Below are 20,468 nucleotides of genomic sequence, written 5' to 3'. Positions count from 1 at the left end.
AGCAGGCAGGGCTTTCTGTGCTGGCACCTTTTCCCTGCGAGGAATCCTCATTTGGATCGGGTTTGGATCGTGTGGCTGGCAGTGGTGGGCGGAGCTGGCCAAAGTGGGGACAGCAGCCCTGTTTCCCGGGACAGAAAGCTTGTGAGGTTTGGCTTTCAGGCGCAGTGTGTGGCGCAGCCTGGGCACTCTGTGGGCAGGCAGGGCTTTCTGTGCTGGCACCTTTTCCCTGCGAGGAATCCTCATTTGGATCGGGTTTTGGGGGGGCTGCTAAAATGGCGGGGCGGGGCTGACCAAGGTGGGGGACAGCAGCCCTGTTTCCCGGGACAGAAAGCCTGTGAGGTTTGGCTTTCAGGTGCAGTGTGTGGCACAGCCTGGGGACTCTGTGGGCAGGCAGGGCTTTCTGTGCTGGCACCTTTTCCCTGCGAGGAATCCTCATTTGGATCGGGTTTTGGGGGGGCTGCTAAAATGGCGGGGCGGGGCTGACCAAAGGGGGGACAGCAGCCCTGTTTCCCGGGACAGAAAGCTTGTGAGGTTTGGCTTTCAGGTGCAGTGTGTGGCGCAGCCTGGGGTGTCCGTGGGCAGGCAGGGCTTTCTGTGCTGGCACCTTTTCCCTGCGAGGAATCCTCCTTTGGATCGGGTTTGGATCGGGTGGCCGTCAGTGGTGGGCGGGGCTGACCAAAGGGGGGACAGCAGCCCTGTTTCCCGGGACAGAAAGCTTGTGAGGTTTGGCTTTCAGGTGCAGTGTGTGGCAAAGCCTGGGCACTCTGTGGGCAGGCAGGGCTTTCTGTGCTGGCACCTTTTCCCTGCGAGGAATCCTCATTTGGATCGGGTTTGGATCGGGTGGCCGGCAATGGCGGGGCGGGGCTGACCAAAGGGGGGACAGCAGCTCTGTTTCCCGGGACAGAAAGCTTGTGAGGTTTGGCTTTCAGGTGCAGTGTGTGGCACAGCCTGGGCACTCTGTGGGCAGGCAGGGCTTTCTGTGCTGGCACCTTTTCCCTGCGAGGAATCCTCATTTGGATCGGGTTTGGATCGGGTGGCCGGCAATGGTGGGCGGGGCTGACCAAGGTGGGGGACAGCAGCCCTGTTTCCCGGGACAGAAAGCCTGTGAGGTTTGGCTTTCAGGTGCAGTGTGTGGCGCAGCCTGGGCACACTGTGGGCAGGCAGGGCTTTCTGTGCTGGCACCTTTTCCCTGCGAGGAATCCTCATTTGGATCGGGTTTTGGGGGGGCTGCTAAAATGGCGGGGCGGGGCTGACCGAAGGGGGGACAGCAGCCCTGTTTCCCGGGACAGAAAGCTTGTGAGGTTTGGCTTTCAGGTGCAGTGTGTGGCGCAGCCTGGGGTGTCCGTGAGCAGGCAGGGCTTTCTGTGCTGGCACCTTTTCCCTGCGAGGAATCCTCGTTTGGATCGGGTTTGGATCGGGTGGCCGGCAAAGGCGGGGCGGGGCTGACCAAAGGGGGGACAGCAGCCCTGTTTCCCGGGACAGAAAGCTTGTGAGTTTTGGCTTTCAGGTGCAGTGTGTGGCGCAGCCTGGGGTGTCCGTGGCCAGGCAGGGCTTTCTGTGCTGGCACCTTTTCCCTGCGAGGAATCCTCATTTGGATCGAGTTTTGGGGGGGCTGCTAAAATGGCGGGGCGGGGCTGACCAAAGGGGGGACAGCAGCCCTGTTTCCCGGGACAGAAAGCTTGTGAGTTTTGGCTTTCAGGTGCAGTGTGTGGCGCAGCCTGGGGTGTCCGTGGCCAGGCAGGGCTTTCTGTGCTGGCACCTTTTCCCTGCGAGGAATCCTCATTTGGATCGGGTTTTGGGGGGGCTGCTAAAATGGCGGGGCGGGGCTTACCAAAGGGGGGACAGCAGCCCTGTTTCCCGGGACAGAAAGCTTATGAGGTTTGGCTTTCAGGTGCAGTGTGTGGCACAGCCTGGGCACTCTGTGGGCAGGCAGGGCTTTCTGTGCTGGCACCTTTTCCCTGCGAGGAATTCTCATTTGGATCGGGTTTGGATCGGGTGGCCCACAATGGCAGGGCGGGGGTGACCAAAGGGGGGACAGCAGCCCTGTTTCCCGGGACAGAAAGCTTGTGAGGTTTGGCTTTCAGGTGCAGTGTGTGGCGCAGCCTGGGTTGTCCTTGCGCAGGCAGGGCTTTCTGTGCTGGCACCTTTTCTCTGTGCGGAATCCTCATTTGGATCGGGTTTGGATTGGGTGGCCGGCAATGGCGGGGCGGGGCTGAGCAAAGGAGGGACAGCAGCCCTGTTTCCCGGGACAGAAAGCTTGTGAGCTTTGGCTTTCAGGTGCAGTGTGTGGCGCAGCCTGGGCACTCTGTGGGCAGGCAGGGCTTTCTGTGCTGGCACCTTTTCCCTGCGAGGAATCCTCATTTGGATCCGGTTTGGATCGGGTGGCCGGCAATGGCGGGGCGGGGCGGGGCTGACCAAAGGGGGGACAGCAGCCCTGTTACCCGGGACAGAAAGCTTGTGAGGTTTGGCTTTCAGGTGCAGTGTGTGGCGCAGCCTGGGCACTCTGTGGGCAGGCAGGGTTTTCGGTGCTGGCACCTTTTCCCTGCGAGGAATCCTCATTTGGATCGGGTTTGGATCGGGTGGCCGGCAATGGCGGGGCGGGGCTGACCAAAGGGGGGACAGCAGCCCTGTTTCCCGGGACAGAAAGCTTGTGAGGTTTGGCTTTCAGGTGCAGTGTGTGGCGCAGCCTGGGCACACTGTGGGCAGGCAGGGCTTTCTGTGCTGGCACCTTTTCCCTGCGAGGAATCCTCGTTTGGATCGGGTTTTGGGGGGGCTGCTAAAATGGCGGGGCGGGGCTGACCGAAGGGGGGACAGCAGCCCTGTTCCCCGGACAGAAAGCTTGTGAGGTTTGGCTTTCAGGTGCAGTGTGTGGCGCAGCCTGGGCACTCTGTGGGCAGGCAGTGCTTTCTGTGCTGGCACCATTTCCCTGCGAGGAATCCTCATTTGGATCGGGTTTGGATCGGGTGGCCGGCAGTGGCGGGTCGGGGCTGACCAAAGGGGGGACAGCAGCCCTGTTTCCCGGGACAGAAAGCTTGTGAGGTTTGGCTTTCAGGTGCAGTGTGTGGCGCAGCCTGGGGTGTCCGTGAGCAGGCAGGGCTTTCTGTGCTGGCACCTTTTCCCTGCGAGGAATCCTCGTTTGGATCGGGTTTGGATCGGGTGGCCGGCAGGAGTGGGCGGGGGTGACCAAAGGGGGGACAGCAGCCCTGTTTCCCGGGACAGGAAGCTTGTGAGGTTTGGCTTTCAGGTGCAGTGTGTGGCGCAGCCTGGGCACTCCGTGGGCAGGCAGTGCTTTCTGTGCTGGCACCATTTCCCTTCGAGGAATCCTCATTTGGATCGGGTTTGGATCGGGTGGCCGGCAATGGCGGGTCGGGGCTGACCAAAGGAGGGACAGCAGCCCTGTTTCCCGGGACAGAAAGCTTGTGAGGTTTGGCTTTCAGGTGCAGTGTGTGGCGCAGTCTTTGATGTCCGTGAGCTGGCAGGGCTTTCTGTGCTGGCACCTTTTCCCTGCGAGGAATCCTCATTTGCATCGGGTTTTGGGGGGGCTGCTAAAATGGCGGGGCGGGGGTGACCAAAGGGGGGACAGCAGCCCTGTTTCCCGGGACAGAAAGCTTGTGAGGTTTGGCTTTCAGGTGCAGTGTGTGGCGCAGCCTGGGGTGTCCGTGAGCAGGCAGGGCTTTCTGTGCTGGCACCTTTTCCCTGCGAGGAATCCTCGTTTGGATCGGGTTTGGATCGGGTGGCCGGCAAAGGCGGGGCGGGGCTGACCAAAGGGGGGACAGCAGCCCTGTTTCCCGGGACAGAAAGCTTGTGAGCTTTGGCTTTCAGGTGCAGTGTGTGGCTCAGCCTGGGCACTCTGTGGGCAGGCAGGGCTTTCTGTGCTGGCACCTTTTCCCTGCGAGGAATCCTCATTTGGGTCGGGATTTGGGGGGGCTGCTAAAATGGCGGGGCGGGGCTGACCAAAGGGGGGACAGCAGCCCTGTTTCCCGGGACAGAAAGCTTATGAGGTTTGGCTTTCAGGTGCAGTGTGTGGCACAGCCTGGGCACTCTGTGGGCAGGCAGGGCTTTCTGTGCTGGCACCTTTTCCCTGCGAGGAATTCTCATTTGGATCGGGTTTGGATCGGGTGGCCCACAATGGCAGGGCGGGGGTGACCAAAGGGGGGACAGCAGCCCTGTTTCCCGGGACAGAAAGCTTGTGAGGTTTGGCTTTCAGGTGCAGTGTGTGGCGCAGCCTGGGGTGTCCTTGCGCAGGCAGGGCTTTCTGTGCTGGCACCTTTTCCCTGCGAGGAATCCTCATTTGGATCGGGTTTGGATTGGGTGGCCGGCAATGGCGGGGCGGGGCTGAGCAAAGGGGGGACAGCAGCCCTGTTTCCCGGGACAGAAAGCTTGTGAGGTTTGGTTTTCAGGTGCAGTGTGTGGCGCAGCCTGGGCACTCTGTGGGCAGGCAGGGCTTTCTGTGCTGGCACCTTTTCCCTGCGAGGAATCCTCATTTGGATCCGGTTTGGATCGGGTGGCCGGCAATGGCGGGGCGGGGCGGGGCTGACCAAAGGGGGGACAGCAGCCCTGTTACCCGGGACAGAAAGCTTGTGAGGTTTGGCTTTCAGGTGCAGTGTGTGGCGCAGCCTGGGCACTCTGTGGGCAGGCAGGGCTTTCTGTGCTGGCACCTTTTCCCTGCGAGGAATCCTCATTTGGATCGGGTTTTGGGGGGGCTGCTAAAATGGCGGGGCGGGGCTGACCAAAGGGGGTACAGCAGCCCTGTTTCCCGGGACAGAAAGCTTGTGAGGTTTGGCTTTCAGGTGCAGTGTGTGGCGCAGCCTGGGGTGTCCGTGGGCAGGCAGGGCTTTCTGTGCTGGCACCTTTTCCCTGCGAGGAATCCTCATTTGGATCGGGTTTTGGGGGGGCTGCTAAAATGGCGGGGCGGGGCTGACCGAAGGGGGGACAGCAGCCCTGTTCCCCGGGACAGAAAGCTTGTGAGGTTTGGCTTTCAGGTGCAGTGTGTGGCACAGCCTGGGCACTCTGTGGGCAGGCAGGGCGTTCTGTGCTGGCACCTTTTCCCTGCGAGGAATCCTCATTTGGGTGGGATTTGGATCGGGTGGCCGGCAATGGCGGGGCGGGGCTGACCAAAGGGGGGACAGCAGCCTTGTTTCCCGGGACAGAAAGCTTGTGAGGTTTGGCTTTCAGGTGCAGTGTGTGGCGCAGCCTGGGCACTCTGTGGGCAGGCAGTGCTTTCTGTGCTGGCACCATTTCCCTGCGAGGAATCCTCATTTGGATCGGGTTTGGAACGGGTGGCCGCCAATGGCGGGTCGGGGCTGACCAAAGGGGGGACAGCAGCCCTGTTTCCCGGGACAGAAAGCTTGTGAGGTTTGGCTTTCAGGTGCAGTGTGTGGCGCAGCCTGGGGTGTCCGTGAGCAGGCAGGGCTTTCTGTGCTGGCACCTTTTCCCTGCGAGGAATCCTCATTTGCATCGGGTTTGGATCGGGTGGCCGGCAATGGCGGGGCGGGGCTGACCAAAGGGGGGACAGCAGCCCTGTTTCCCGGGACAGAAAGCTTGTGAGGTTTGGCTTTCGGGTACAGTGTGTGGCGCAGCCTGGGCACTCTGTGGGCAGGCAGGGCTTTCTGTGCTGGCACCTTTTCCCTGCGAGGAATCCTCATTTGGATCGGGTTTTGGGGGGGCTGCTAAAATGGCGGGGCGGGGCTGACCAAAGGGGGGACAGCAGCCCTGTTTCCCGGGACAGAAAGCTTGTGAGCTTTGGATTTCAGGTGCAGTGTGTGGCGCAGCCTGGGCACTCTGTGGGCAGGCAGGACTTTCTGTGCTGGCACCTTTTCCCTGCGGGGAATCCTCATTTGCATCGGGTTTGGATCGGGTGGCCGGCAATGTCGGGGCGGGGCTGACCAAAGGGGGGACAGCAGCCCTGTTTCCCGGGACAGAAAGCTTGTGAGGTTTGGCTTTCAGGTGCAGTGTGTGGCGCAGCCTGGGGTGTCTGTGGGCAGGCAGGGCTTTCTGTGCTGGCACCTTTTCCCTGCGAGGAATCCTCGTTTGGATCGGGTTTGGATCGGGTGGCCGGCAATGGCGGGGCGGGGCTGACCAAAGGGGGGACAGCAGCCCTGTTTCCCGGGACAGAAAGCTTGTGAGCTTTGGCTTTCAGGTGCAGTGTGTGGCGCAGTCATGGCTGTCCGTGAGCAGGCAGGGCTTTCTGTGCTGGCACCTTTTCCCTGCGAGGAATCCTCATTTGGATCGGGTTTTGGGGGGGCTGCTAAAATGGCGGGGCGGGGCTGACCAAAGGGGGGACAGCAGCCCTGTTTCCCGGGACAGAAAGCTTGTGAGGTTTGGCTTTCAGGTGCAGTGTGTGGCGCAGCCTGGGCACTCTGTGGGCAGGCAGGGCTTTCTGTGCTGGCACCTTTTCCCTGCGAGGAATCCTCATTTGCATCGGGTTTGGATCGGGTGGCCAGCAGCGGCGGGGCGGGGCTTACCAAAGGGGGGACAGCAGCCCTGTTTCCCGGGACAGAAAGCTTGTGAGGTTTGGCTTTCAAGTGCAGTGTGTGGCGCAGCCTGGGGTGTCCGTGAGCAGGCAGGGCTTTCTGTGCTGGCACCTTTTCCCTGCGAGGAATCCTCATTTGCATCGGGTTTGGATCTTGTGACCAGCAACGGCGGGGCGGGTCAGACCAAAGGGGGGACAGCAGCCCTGTTTCCCGGGACAGAAAGCTTGTGAGGTTTGGCTTTCAGGTGCAGTGTGTGGCGCAGCCTGGGGTGTCCGTGAGCAGGCAGGGCTTTCTGTGCTGGCACCTTTTCCCTGCGAGGAATCCTCATTTGGATCGGGTTTTGGGGGGGCTGCTAAAATGGCGGGGCGGGGCTGACCAAAGGGGGGACAGCAGCCCTGTTTCCCGGGACAGAAAGCTTGTGAGGTTTGGCTTTCAGGTGCAATGTGTGGGACAACCTGGGCACTCTGTGGCCAGCCAGGACTTTCTGTGCTGGCACCTTTTCCCTGCGAGGAATCCTCATTTGCATCGGGTTTTGGGGTGGCTGCTAAAATGGCGGGGCGGGGCTGACCAAAGGGGGGACAGCAGCCCTGTTTCCCGGGACAGAAAGCTTGTGAGGTTTGGCTTTCAGGTGCAGTGTGTGGCGCAGCCTGGGCACTCTGTGGGCAGGAAGGGGTTTCTGTGCTGGCACCTTTTCCCTGCGAGGAATCCTCCTTTGGATCGGGTTTGGATCGGGTGGCCGGCAGTGGTGGGCGGGGCTGACCAAAGGGGGGACAGCAGCCCTGTTTCCCGGGACAGAAAGCTTGTGAGGTTTGGCTTTCAGGTGCAGTGTGTGGCGCAGCCTGGGGTGTCCGTGAGCAGGCAGGGCTTTCTGTGCTGGCACCTTTTCCCTGCGAGGAATCCTCATTTGGATCGGGTTTGGATCGGGTGGCCGGCAATGGCGGGGCGGGGCTGACCAAAGTGGGGACAGCAGCCCTGTTTCCCGGGACAGAAAGCTTGTGAGCTTTGGCTTTCAGGTGCAGTGTTTGGCGCAGCCTGGGCACTCTGTGGGCAGGCAGTGCTTTCTGTGCTGGCACCTTTTCCCTGCGAGGAATCCTCATTTGGATCGGGTTTGGATCGGGTGGCCGGCAGGAGTGGGCGGGGCTGACCAAAGGGGGACAGCAGCCCTGTTTCCCGGGACAGAAAGCTTGTGAGGTTTGGCTTTCAGGTGCAGTGTGTGGCGCAATCTTGGGTGTCCGTTAGCGGGCAGGGCTTTCTGTGCTGGCACCTTTTCCCTGCGAGGAATCCTCATTTGGATAGGGTTTTGGGGGGGCTGCTAAAATGGCGGGGCGGGGCTGAGCAAAGGGGGGACAGCAGCCCTGTTTCCCGGGACAGCAAGCTTGTGAGTTTTGGCTTTCAGGTGCAGAGTGTGGCGCAGCCTGGGCACTCTGTTGGCAGGCAGTGCTTTCTGTGCTGGCACCTTTTCCCTGCGAGGAATCCTCATTTGCATCGGGTTTGGATCGGGTGGCCGGCAATGGCGGGGCGGGGCTGACCAAAGGGGGGACAGCAGCCCTGTTTCCCGGGACAGAAAGCTTGTGAGTTTTGGCTTTCAGGTGCAGTGTGTTTTTGACAGCCTGGCCACTCTGTGGGCAGGCAGGACTTTCTGTGCTGGCACCTTTTCCCTGCATGGAATCCTCATTTGGATCGGGTTTGGATCGGGTGGCCGGCAGGAGTGGGTGGGGCTGACCAAAGGGGGACAGCAGCCCTGTTTCCCGGGACAAAAAGCTTGTGAGGTTTGGCTTTCAGGTGCAGTGTGTGGCGCAGCCTGGGCACTCTGTGGGCAGCCAGGACTTTCTGTGCTGGCACCTTTTCCCTGCGAGGAATCCTCATTTGGATCGGGTTTGGATCGGGTGGCCGGCAATGGCGGGGCGGGGCTGACCAAAGGGGGGACAGCAGCCCTGTTTCCCGGGACAGAAGGCTTGTGAGGTTTGGTTTTCAGGTGCAGTGTGTGGCGCAGCCTGGGCACTCTGTGGGCAGGCAGGGCTTTCTGTGCTGGCACCTTTTCCCTGCGAGGAATCCTCATTTGTATCGGGTTTTGGGGGGGCTGCTAAAATGGCGGGGCGGGGCTGACCAAAGGGGGGACAGCAGCCCTGTTTCCCGGGACAGAAAGTTTGTGAGGTCTGGCTTTCAGGTGCAGTGTGTGGCGCAGCCTGGGCACTCTGTGGGCAGGCAGGGCTTTCTGTGCTGGCACCTTTTCCCTGCGAGGAATCCTCATTTGGATCGGGTTTGGATGGGTTGGCCGGCAATGGCGGTGCGAGGCTGACCAAAGGGGGGACAGCAGCCCTGTTTCCCGGGACAGAAAGCTTGTGAGGTTTGGCTTTCAGGTGCAGTGTGTGGGACAGCCTGGGCACTCTGTGGCCAGCCAGGACTTTCTGTGCTGGTACCTTTTCCCTGCGAGGAATCCTCATTTGGTTCTGGTTTTGGGGGGGCTGCTAAAATGGCGGTGTGGGGCTGACCAAAGGGGGGACAGCAGCCCTGTTTCCCGGGACAGAAAGCTTGTGAGGTTTGGCTTTCAGGTGCAGTGTGTGGTGCAGCCTGGGGTGTCCGTGAGCAGGCAGGGCTTTCTGTGCTGGCACCTTTTCCCTGCAAGGAATCCTCATTTGGATCGGGTTTTGGGGGTCTGCTAAAATGGCGGGGCGGGGCTGACCAAAGGGGGGACAGCAGCCCTGTTTCCCGGGACAGAAAGCTTGTGAGGTTTGGCTTTCAGGTGCAGTGTGTGGGACAGCCTGGGCACTCTGTGGGCAGGCAGGGCTTTCTGTGCTGGCACCTTTTCCCTGCGAGGAATCCTCATTTGCATCAGGTTTTGGGGGGGCTGCTAAAATGACGGGGCGGGGCTGACCAAAGGGGGGACAGCAGCCCTGTTTCCCGGGACAGAAAGCTTGTGAGGTTTGGCTTTCAAGTGCAGTGTGTGGGACAGCCTGGGGTGTCCGTGAGCAGCCAGGGCTTTCTGTGCTGGCACCTTTTCCCTGCGAGGAATCCTCGTTTGGATCGGGTTTGGATCGGGTGGCCGGCAATGGCGGGGCGGGGCTGACCAAAGGGAGGGACAGCAGCAGTCTTCTTTTCCCGGGACAGAAAGCTTGTGAGGTTTGGCTTTCAGGTGCAGTGTGTGGCGCAGCCTGGGGTGTCCGTGGGCAGGCAGGGCTTTCTGTGCTGGCACCTTTTCTCTGTGCGGAATCCTCATTTGGATCGGGTTTGGATCGGGTGGCCGGCAGTGGTGTGCGGGGCTGACCATAGGAGGGGACAGCAGCCCTGTTTACCGGGACAGAAAGCTTGTGAGGTTTGCTTTCAGGTGCAGTGTGTGACGCAGCCTGGGCACTCCGTGGGCCGGCAGGGCTTTCAGTGCTGGCGCCTTTTCCCTGCGAGGAATCCTCGTTTGTGTCGGGTTTGGACCAGGACGCTGGGTACATGAGGGTACGCACTAAAAGCTTCGTCCAAAAATTGAAATAAGAAGAAAGAATCCCCGAGCTGTCCAGGTGAGTTCCCTGATGGAGACAACCCCTCTGCAGACGAAGGGCACGTGCTGCCGCTTGGTTCTTTTGAAACCAAAGTTCTTGTTGGTTAAGTCGAGAGGATTTTCTGATGGTCCTGAGACCTTAAATGCCAAATTTTAGCATCTGTTCCCACGAAGGAGCCGTCACCTCCGTACATCCCCCGCTCACTCTAAAGGGGTCTTCGCTTCCGTTTCCATGAAAGCTGTGTTGTGTGTCACAGGAACGCAGCTGAAACCTGCTCTGAAAAGGCTGGAGAGACATGGGAAAAGGCCTGAAGAGGAGCAGCTCAATCCAAATTGGGTTATTTCGTAGGAAAAGCCTGGGTGGGCGCTTCAGGGAATAGGTGTGGAGGCTGACCCAAAGCCCTCTGAGATCAGAGTCGGCCGTCAACAACGACCTTCCCCTCACAAATCCAAGGTCCCAGCTCCCGGTGGGACCCCTGACGGCCACCAGCCACAGCCAGCTTTGTCCCAGCTCCGGGAACACAGTGGCCACCAGCCTCTGGCCTGCTGATACACCTTTGTATTTGTATTTTTATTTTGAATCAACAGCACTTTCAGCTACTTTTATTATTGTTTTTAATTCTCCTAAGTCTGTATTTGCTTTGGAGGAGAGAATGAAAACTTGGGACGAAATGAAGTGGATCAGGATGGTGGAACAAAAAGGAAAAAAGCAGAAAACGTTTCAAATATTATTCAAGTGATTTTTTTTCCCAGTAATGTAAACCATGAAATTCCTTATAACATTATAGTATTTTACAGTTTTATGAAGCTTTCTATTGTGACTTTTATGGAATCAAAAGATGAAATGATGAGATACTTTAGCATTTATATTTTTCAAAATGAAATGTATACTGAAAATAAAGTAGCTTTATGCATTTATGGGAGAGTTCATGTCCGTTTTCGCTCCTTATGTGTCGAGTCTTGTCTGACCGAATTGAGATCTGAGGATCACTGTGGTGGTATGGGGGAGTGGCTGGCAATTTGGAAGCAGGCGTCCTTGGTTCGCCTGGATTGCCAAGGAGCAGCACGGACAGGGCCGAGGACTGCGGGAGGGACAAGTGGTTATGGCCACCCACGACACACTCTCTCATCCCAGCCGTGCTTTGGGGTCCATCCCCCGCTTTTGGGTCGCGCCCCGGGGCTGCAGTCCCGGCCGTGCCCACCGGGGTCACCGCTCTCCCGCCCGAGCGGGACCGTGTCCCGTTCCCTGGGGGGGTTCCAGCCCCAGTCCCACCTCGGTCCTCCCGCCGCGGGGCCCCCACTCCGCCTGCCGGGCGAGAGGCGGCACCGGCCAGGACCCGCAGCGGGCACGGGCGGGACCCGGCAACGAGCCCCGGGAACAAACCCCCGAGCACGGACCCCAGGGAACGAGCCCCTGGACTTAAGAGTAAGGGGTTTGAAATCCTCAAAAGCTCAGTGATGACAGAACAGTGTCACTGCCTTTATCAGCTCATCTCTAAATTCAACATGGCACAAGAAGCTGTGCAGAAATACCCATCTCAACAAAGATCTCCCAGAGCAGTTCGAATCCAAGTGTGCTTCACTTCAGCTGTGCACAAGCACCACTCCTGCTCACCTCCGTGCTGTGTTTGACAGAGTCTGACAGAACATTCCTTTGGGGAACCTGCTGGTTCCTGCTCACGAGGAGGCTGATACACCAGACTTACTGCCTGAGGTACAAAACACTCTCCAGAGTAATCACCCCAACAACTGTATCAGATAGAAACACATCCTTAGAAATAACAATTGCGATGCCAAGGTTTCATGTTTTAAACTCTCTGTCTCTCCCTCCAGAGTTCTCCTGGGAATGTAGGGATGGTGTTTAAGAGCATCCTAAGGAGAACTGACAGTCACTGTTCCACACTTTCCAGGATAGCAACACTGCCAAACTGAGCTTGTAACATAGACCCTCTCAGGATAATTTGTAGATCTCATTAAATGCTAATTCTTCATGAGAAGAATCAGGACAGGGAGGCTGATTTAACACCTAGAGGGATTCGTGGGCTACAATGAGGACACTGACCACAAGCCTGGTGCTCCTGAAAAGAGCAGGTATTGACCTGACAAGTGCCTCAGATCGATCTGTGACAAGAAGTGGGAGGTGGAGTTGGTACCAGAGTCGCTGTCCCTTCACACACAGTTAGTCAGTGGCCTGCAGAAAAGAAGGGGGTTCCTGCCTGCTGCTCTGCCCTGTCACTGCCCCGTTCCCTGGGAAAGTGCAGCTCTTGTCACTGCAGTGTAAAGGTGGGGAAAAGGCAGCGAGAGAAAGGCAGCCCAGCTTGGGGGGTGACCCTCCCTTCCTTCAGCTGCTGGGAAACGTGGCCGGGAGTCCCTCAGAGGCACTCCAGCTGAGGAGCTGCACCACTGCCAGAGGGACTTGGCAGTGACGGGGCAAGGGCAGCTCCTAAAATGCCCAGCTGGAGGAACGAGCTGCCCAGGCCTCCGCACCAAGCCCTGTGCAGGGCACTTGGGCTGCTGGGGAATGGCCCAGCAGGGAGGTTCTGCTCCTGCCAGCCCAGCTGTTGCTGCCAACCACATAGGAGGGGAGGTATTTTGTCAGGACAGTCGCTCATGGAACGGGTTGCCTGGGGAGGTTGTATCCCCATCCGTGGAATGTTTCAAAACATGACTGGATCCCTCCCTGAGCAACCCGGTGCGATCCCATTGGTGACTGTGGCCTGAGCAGGAGGTCAGACTTAGAGACCTTGAACTGTCTCTTGTGACCCAGATTCCTCTACAGTCCTGCAGCAGTTCTGGCTTCTTACAGTCCATGAGACCTGTTGGTTCCACAGTCTGCAGAGAAGCTCCTTTGCCCAGCAGGCAGTCCTGGAATGCCCAGCCATCCATGGCAGAGATTCCCAGAGCTGCCACGTGCCCCAGCTGTCCCTGAGCCCCAGCTTTGGCCTCAGCACTGAAACGCTGCCAGGACCTGTCCCTGCTGTGCAGGTCCGTGGGGCTGCAGGACACGGTGTCACACAGCACACACGGCCACTGGGTCCTGCCAGCTCCTCCAGCCTGTGCTTCCTGATTGCCAGGGATTTTAGGGGCCACCTGTCTCCAGGGATGGGCAGGGAAACAGAGATTTCCTGTGACTGGGAGCAAGATTTCCTGTGACAGGGCCTTGCCAAGGCAAGCAAATCGCCTGGGCTTCAGGTGCCCGTGTGCAATTCCATCTCCAGGCTGTCTCCCCCAGCAGCAGGTTCCTGTCCCCAGTTCCCGATCTCCCTCAGCTGAGCGGGCGGGGCGGGGCCGCAGGGCCAGGCGGGCTGGGATTGGGCGGCGGCGCTCGAGCGCTGATTGGGCAGCGCTGGCGGCCCGCGGTATAAAGGGCCGGCGGGGCGGGTGCGGTCGGTTGTGTGTGAGGGCTGAGGGCGGTGCCCCGCTGCTGCCCGGGCTGCGGAGGGGAGAGCGCCTTGGCCGCTGGGTTATGGAGCGGGGGAGCCGGGGGGCGTTTAGGGGCGCCTTGTGCTGGGCAGCGGGGGCCGGGTAAGCCCCTTCCCTGCCGGGTGACCCCGGGGGAGCCGTGGCAGGGCTGCGGGGCTGTTGCTCTCTGGGTGTCTCAGGGATTGCCTCGGAATCCCAAAGTCTTTCCCCGTGCAGGGTTACGAGGCAAAGACTGCTTTAACTTGGTTTCTTGGTGCTGCATTAATGCTTTTTGGTTGTTCTGTGTCAGTTTGCAGCCTGGCTCGTGGTTTCCCCTGGTGCTGGGGAGTGGAGGCGAGTTGTGCTTCCTGCTGGGAGAGAGAAGGGCCTTGGGAAGCTGCTCCATGAGCCACAGCTGTGCCGAGCCCGGGAGTCTGTCCAGGTGAGAGCAGGGCTTATACTGCCAGTGAGGAGCTGGGTTTGCTGTTGAAACATGCCCATGCCTTTAAATGCAAGGACAGGCAGAAGCTGGGAGGGACCCTGAGCACATTTTAAAAAACCTTGACTGTGGGAGGAGTGTCCAGGAGAAATTATTCCTTTTTTTGCAGGGAGGCAGTTTGTGAGGACAGGGGGGTTGCTGTGCTCTCTAGCAAAACTACTCCCCTTGGGATGTGCAGGGTGAGGAAATGTTGGCCCCGTGTGGGCTGGAGCAAAGGTGTGTGGGTGCCTGTGTGTGACACCCGTGGGTGTGCAGGAAGGGGGTTCTGGTGCCCTTGGAGCTGCCAGGGAGCCAAAAAGGGCACAGTTGTCTGAAAAAGGTGAAAGCTCTGTTGGCCTCTGTTGACACCTGCACCAAAGGAGATGCAAATTTTCCCCCTCTTGGTTGCAGGCTTCACAAAGCTCCCAGGAAAGGAAGTTTTAGATTCCAACTCCCCTTTATGCTAAAGGTTTCCTTGTTCTCTCAGCAGGATGTCGAGTGCCACCGTGTCCCTGAGGTTCCCCTTTCTGCTGTTGGGAGAGCACGAGGTGGATGGAGAGGATCCCCAGCCATCTGCAGGCAAAAGGGACTCGCACAACTACGATTTTTCTCCAGGTCTCTTAAGGGGGACTTTGAGGGTACCATGGGTAATGTGCCAGCTCTCCTGCTGGAGTTTTTGTCTTCTGCTATATTTGAGCATACAGAGTAAAACTAAAGTCAGGTGTGTTCTGGAGTATGTTACACTCATGCAAAGCTCCTTCCCTCTGTTTATTTTCTGTTCTGGAAAGCACAGTCTGGGGTTCCTGGGCACTTCCTATTAAATGATTCCATGAAAATAATTTTGTACTGAAAGGGAAAAGGAGCTGTCTGTGGGAGGTCAGATGTCACTGATAAAAGCTGTATGTTTTTTCACTCAGTAAGCTTTTAAAATATCTCACAGTGTGTAGGAATGCCTGGCTTCTAAAACTCACCGAGTCTTAGAAGTTTCTTTGAAGAGCTGTTTTCAGGCAGCAAAATTGGCCCTGCAGGAGGGACTCTGTGCCTGCTCTCCCGTGGCTCCAAGGGATCTCTGGCCCTTCACGCCGGCACCGAGATTTTCTCGGGAAGGGCCTCAGATCCCCGGACCAGTCTGGGACACAGGCAAGATCCCCCTGCCTTTAGAAATGAGGCCTTCTTGTGGCTTCCTCCCCATACCCATTGGGGGGTTCCAAAGAAGGCCTCTTGAAATGCCTTTTGGGCTGTCCATTGAAGCCTTGAGACCAAATTGGGCCCCCTGGAGGGACAGTGCTGTTGGTGCCCCCCGGGTTGGGGCACCCCGAGGACTCCAGCGCGCACCGAAAGGATTATTCGGGGAGATCCTCGGGGTGCCCGGCCCTGGGGAGCTCAAAGCAAGGTCCCTGCAATGGATTCAGGCATTGCTGAGAGTATCCCAGGGGTAGCTGTCCCTGCTAGACATGGAGCTCTCTAATGGAGTGTAATTGGGTGATAAAAGTGGTGCTCCAAGTGCCAAAGCAGTGTGGGATTGGGATTAATAAATGAGCAGTGATGGTGCAATTGGCTGTTTTCTCGGGACTGTAATGGTAAGAGCTGCAGGAGTGCCAGGTGTGTGTTCCAGTCCCCAGCATTTGGTTTGCACATGTCCTGGTCAGACACAGGTCCAACTTCCTCAGTCCTTAACCCAGTAGAGGGCGAATTAAGGACTGGCACTGTTAAGGTGACTGGTGTGACAGGGGTGAAACTGGGAAAACATTGGGGAATTCCTGAGTTTCTCTCTTTGCCAAACTCACCCAAACCTGTGCTAGGAAGAGATGGACTGGAAAAGTTGAGGCAGAAATGAAATGGAAAACTGGGGTTCTTGAAACTGTAATTCCTGGAACTAAATGTGTCCAAGCAGCAGCTCTTGTTGTGCAGGGAATAACTCCTGTCAGCAGCAAGGTCCTGACTGAAGTGGCAGCTGCAGTTGTTCCTGTGGTGTGGGCCAGTGGAATTGCAGGAGAGTGGAAGAGGGCAGAACCTGTAGGTATTACCCCTACTGTGGGATCTCTCCTGGTAAGGCAAACCCAGTATCCTTTAAAATCAGAATGCGAGACTGGATTGGTTGCAGTAACAGCTGAATTTGCTCATCCTGGTTTGCTTGTAGGACGTGAATGCAAGAACCTGCCAAGAAACCAATGACCAAGATGATTGATGAGTGCAGGATCTGAGAGAAGCACCTTGAATGACAACCTCGAGCAGTTTCCACTATTGGATTGCAAAGATGGCCTTTGCTGCATCTGCTTGAGCAAGGAAAGCCAAGAAACCTTTGCTTTTGAAGGAGAAAACCTGGAAAGCAGGAAGGAAGAAAAGAAACCCCCTGACTCCTCCCTCAGCCCCAGACAGCCCATGAACTGCCTTCCTGGGAATGGTAGGACGGGGTGGACTCTGGATTGCTCCCTCTGGATGTGTGGTAAGACTTTTATACCAACTTTTAAGAACAACCTGTAAGCATTTGCTGCCTTGGCTAGATGGTGCAAGGGCAGCCTTTAAGCAGCTGAAGCATTCCCTGAGGAGAGCTCTGGGTCTGCCAGATGTCTCAGAACTGTTGGAAGCATCTTTGGTGGGGAGGGCAAACAAAGGCCAAGGTGTGCAGTGACCCCCCTGAGAAGGGACTTTGAGTTAATGGCATCCCTGCAAGTGAACTGTGTGGGCTGTTCCCCCTGTAGGGCAGGTGACAGTCCCAGCTACAGTGATGGGAGAAATGGTTAAAAGAGAGCCCAAAAAGCTGGAAATCCTCCTGGAGGCTCTTGGCAAACAGAGTTTCCTGCATTCCTCCTGCAAGAAGGACAGTGATAGCTTTTGAGTGCTGGTAGATGCTTTTAATAGATAGCCTTGAGTGTGTCCTTGTTCCACCAGTAGGCCTTGCCAAAGTCCCCATATTCCAGGAGATATGCCTATTGAAGTTTAAAATGATCTCCATAATCCTTTGTTGTCTTGAGGCTCTCCCCTGCAGGAACTCCAGGAACTCCTGGTGCCGCCTGGGCCGATGGATTGGACGCCCCAGCCCCTCCGTTCCTGCCCAGCCACTGGGTCCGTGTCCAGTGGTGGCACTGCCAGCCCTGCAGGTGAAGTGGGAAGGGCCTTTCCAGGTCTTGTGGATCACATTTATAGCAGTTGACATTGCAGAAAAAGGATGTTGGGTCTCTTCTTGAGTTCAGAAAGCTCCTTTTGGTTGGTGAGCAGGACAAAGTGGATCCTTCAGAGTTCCCATCCGTGTTTGTGTCTCAGCCTGTGTTAGGATTCAGGGCTGTAGCTGTTGTTGTCACTGAGGAGTCAAACTCTGCTTTAAATAATGAGACATTGGCCTGATGGCCAAGTGTCAAGAATAAAGGGGGAATGATATCTGAGTGTTGAGATGTAACAAGGGCTGATCCTTTTTGCAGTGGGATGTAGCCTGGAAAGTGCACAGAGCTGAGCCAAGGGATTGAAAGGGACCAAGCAAGGGAGGTGAAGAAAGAAGGAAGAAGGAAGTGAGGCAGCAGGCAAGCAGCAGCAAGTTGCTGTGTAAGCAGGTGAGTTGTGTTGAGGTTCCTCAGGCAGGCACTGAGGACTTTGAGGGCTCCAGACAGAGCAGACCTGGGAAGGCCCTCGTTGAAGCCCTTTGGAAACCTTGTAAGGGTAGGTGTGTATGGTGATAAGTGTTGGAAAATGTCCTGAGTAGGGATTAGGAATGCAGGAAGGAAAATGAATCCTCCTGTAATGCTGCCATGTCAGCTGCAGTGGAGATACCTGTGTGTGCCCTTTGGGAGCTTATTGCCAAAGGGACTCCTGGCAGGCTGGAATGATTCAAGAGCATGGGAATAAAAGATTGCCTGGCTTCTAAAACTCATCCATTGAGTCTCAGAGGTTCTTGTATGAAATTTTAGGTAACACCTGAACTTTTGTGTGTACTTCTGAGTTCAGCTGGAAAGAGATTGTCCAGGGAAGAGGAATCTTGCTCAGTGCAAGAAGTTGCCCTTGATGAACTTCCCATCTGAGCTGATGCCCTTGGCAGGAGAAGTGCTCAGCAAGGAGGCTCTTTGCTCCTAGGCAGGAAGAAAGGTCAGTGCCCTTCCTCCCCAAGGCCCAGCCCAGCAGGGCTGGCAGGAGCTGCTGGTGTGGCTGCTCTTTGGGTTCTCAGCTGTGGCTGTGGGGTGGTGACATCGTGTTCCTGCCTGTGCTCCAGGGCAGCCAAAAGCCCCAGCCCAGCCCCTGGGCCTTTCTGGGAGCCTGAGCTAATGTAGTACTGGGGATGGGGGTTTGGGTTTTTGTTTCCCTAAAAGTAGAACCAGTGGGGGGGATCTCTTATCTCACAGTTGTTGTTGTTTTGATATCTTAATTAATTACAACTTGAGAAGAAAACCTTGTGTAACTTAGGAACTGACTTGCACTGGTTACACTGAAAGTGCCAAGGAGTTGTAGTGTCCACTAGATTGTTTGTATTGAAGCAGTTTGGTGTTTACAGAGGGATAATAACTCCTGTCAGCAGCAAGGTCCTGACTGAAGTGGCAGCTGCAGTTGTTCCTGTGGTGTGGGCCAGTGGAATTCCAAGAAAATGGACAAGGACAGAAGCTGTAAGAATTACCCCTAAGGCAGAGTCTCTCCTGGTAAGGCAAACCCAGTATCCTTTAAAATTAGGAAGCCAAGCTGGATTGGTTTTATTAACAGCTAAATTTGCTGATCATGGTTTGATAGTAGAATGTGAATGGAAGGACCTGTAAAGAAAGGAAATGGGAAAGATGATGGATTGCTGGGAGCAGGGGCTGGCAGACAGTGGGATGGATGTTTGGTTGTGTTTGGGAATGAGCAGCTTGACCTGCCCAGGGTTGTCTGTGCTGGGGGTGGGTTTGGGTCCTGTGTGGCCACAGGTCTGTGCAGCAGCTGGAGCCTGGGCAGGTCTGGGGGCTGTGGTGTGCCAGGCTGCTGAGTTTGTTTTGCCTGTTTCCTTGGAGTGTCCCAGTGTCCCTGCTTGGCTGTTTGTTGCCCTGCAGGCAGAAGAGCCCAGGCCTGAGCTGGCTGAGTGTTGGTGTGAGCCAGAGTGGGTGTCCCTGCCCTGGGGCCAGTCCCCAGAGCTGCCTTTGGCATCCCCTGCTGAAGGGTGGGAGCTGCCCAGAGCCAGCAGCATCCAGCTGGAGGATCCAGGAGGATGCAGCTCTGCTTTGCTGGGAGGTAAGAGGTGGGGTGCAGGAGCTGGCAGGGGTGTTTTGCAGGCAGAGGGAGGGCAGGAGCAGGAGAATTGCAGGTGCAGCAGCTGGGTCAGTGCTGGATGGAGTCGGGGCTGGGAAAGGGCCCTGAGTGTCAGGGCAGGGGAGAGCCCAGGGTGGCCCTGGGAGCCCTGGGGCTGTGAACAAGTGCAGTGGGCAAAGGAATGGGCACTGGAGAGCTGGGCAAACAGCTGGAGGAGTTGCAAGGGGAACCAGGAGACTGGAATGCAGGAGCAGCAGCTCCCTGTGTGTGTGTGTAGAACCAGGTGTACTGCAGCCCTGAGTGAGGTGGGAAATGAACCTCAGGAGGCTGGGAACGAGTCCCACACACTGGTTAAAGTGGGATGGAGTCTTGCCAAGTGTCTGAAAAGCTTTTCTTCAGTGTTGCTTTATCAGTTGAAAACTGAAGTGATTGTCGAGGTGTTGGCAGTTGTTTTCCTGTGTCTTTGGTGAGGTGTTGACTCAGTACCTTTCTTGGAGCTGCTGTTGGATGAAGAGGTGCCCCCAGTTGACCTGTAAGGTCCTGGTTGTCTTCCCGGCTTCTCCCAGCTTGTCCAGGAGATGGAATTCCAGTGCTACAGTCTGGGTGGGTCATGGTGCTCCCAAAAGGAGCCTTTGTGCCTTCAGGACAAGTTTTGGTGCCACTGGAGCTGCTGGGAGAAGCATAGGGTTGGCAGTGAGAGGCCTGGAATGATGTTGCTGTGGCACAGAAGAAATGAGCAGTGGTGGTACAATTGGCTATTTTGTCTTGAATGTAATGGTAAGAGCTCCAGGAGTGCAAGGTGTGTGTTCCAGTCCCCAGCATTTGGTTTGCACTTGTCCTGGTCAGACACAGGTCCAACTTCCTCAGTCCTTAACCCAGTAGAGGGCGAATTAAGGACTGGCAGTGTTAAGGTGATTGGTGTGACAGGGGTTAAACTGGGAAAACATTGGGGAATTCCTCGGTTGGTCCATTTGCCAAACTCACCCAAACCTCTGCTAGGAAGAGAAGGACTGGAAAAGTTGAGGCAGAAATGAAATGGAAAACTGGGGTTGTTGAAACTGTAATTGCTGGAACTAAATGTGTCCAAGCAGCAGCTCTTGTTGTGCAGGGAATAACTCCTGTCAGCAGCAAGGTCCTGACTGAAGTGGCAGCTGCAGTTGTTCCTGTGGTGTGGGCCAGTGGAATTGCAGGAGAGTGGAAGAGGGCAGAACCTGTAGGTATTACCCCTGATGTGGGATCTCTCCTGGTAAGGCAAAGCCAGTACCCTTTAAAATCACAATGCCAGACTGGATGGTTGCAGTAACAGCTAAATTGGCTCATCCTGGTTTGCTTGTAGGACGTGAATGCAAGAACCTGCCAAGAAAACCAATGTCCAAGATGATTGATGAGTGCAGGACCTGAGAGAACCACCTTGAATGACAAC

At 56.7% G+C, this 20,468-nt stretch overlaps 2 long non-coding RNA genes across 4 annotated transcripts; both read left to right on the top strand.

The window, feature by feature from the left end:
* Positions 1 to 13,382: 13,382 nt before the first annotated feature.
* LOC135408301 (uncharacterized) lies at positions 13,383 to 14,425 on the top strand. 2 transcript variants are annotated; one of them, XR_010427478.1, is made up of 3 exons: positions 13,383 to 13,426; positions 13,683 to 13,807; positions 14,334 to 14,425. It is a non-coding gene; the product is annotated as an uncharacterized LOC135408301 (long non-coding RNA). The 2 variants fall into 2 exon arrangements; XR_010427477.1 differs by having other exon boundaries at positions 14,331 to 14,425.
* A 1,316-nt stretch (positions 14,426 to 15,741) lies between these two features.
* On the top strand, positions 15,742 to 19,953 carry LOC135408297 (uncharacterized). Of its 2 annotated transcripts, XR_010427472.1 has the most exons (4): positions 15,742 to 16,289; positions 17,263 to 17,391; positions 18,324 to 19,027; positions 19,612 to 19,953. It is a non-coding gene; the product is annotated as an uncharacterized LOC135408297 (long non-coding RNA). The 2 variants fall into 2 exon arrangements; XR_010427471.1 differs by lacking the exon at positions 15,742 to 16,289 and having other exon boundaries at positions 16,972 to 17,391.
* The last annotated feature ends 515 nt before the right edge of the window (positions 19,954 to 20,468 follow it).

Source organism: Pseudopipra pipra, unplaced genomic scaffold (assembly GCF_036250125.1).
Source record: "Pseudopipra pipra isolate bDixPip1 unplaced genomic scaffold, bDixPip1.hap1 HAP1_SCAFFOLD_299, whole genome shotgun sequence".
Taxonomy (NCBI): Eukaryota; Metazoa; Chordata; class Aves; order Passeriformes; family Pipridae; genus Pseudopipra; species Pseudopipra pipra.
This window is presented reverse-complemented; position numbering and strand designations above follow the sequence as displayed.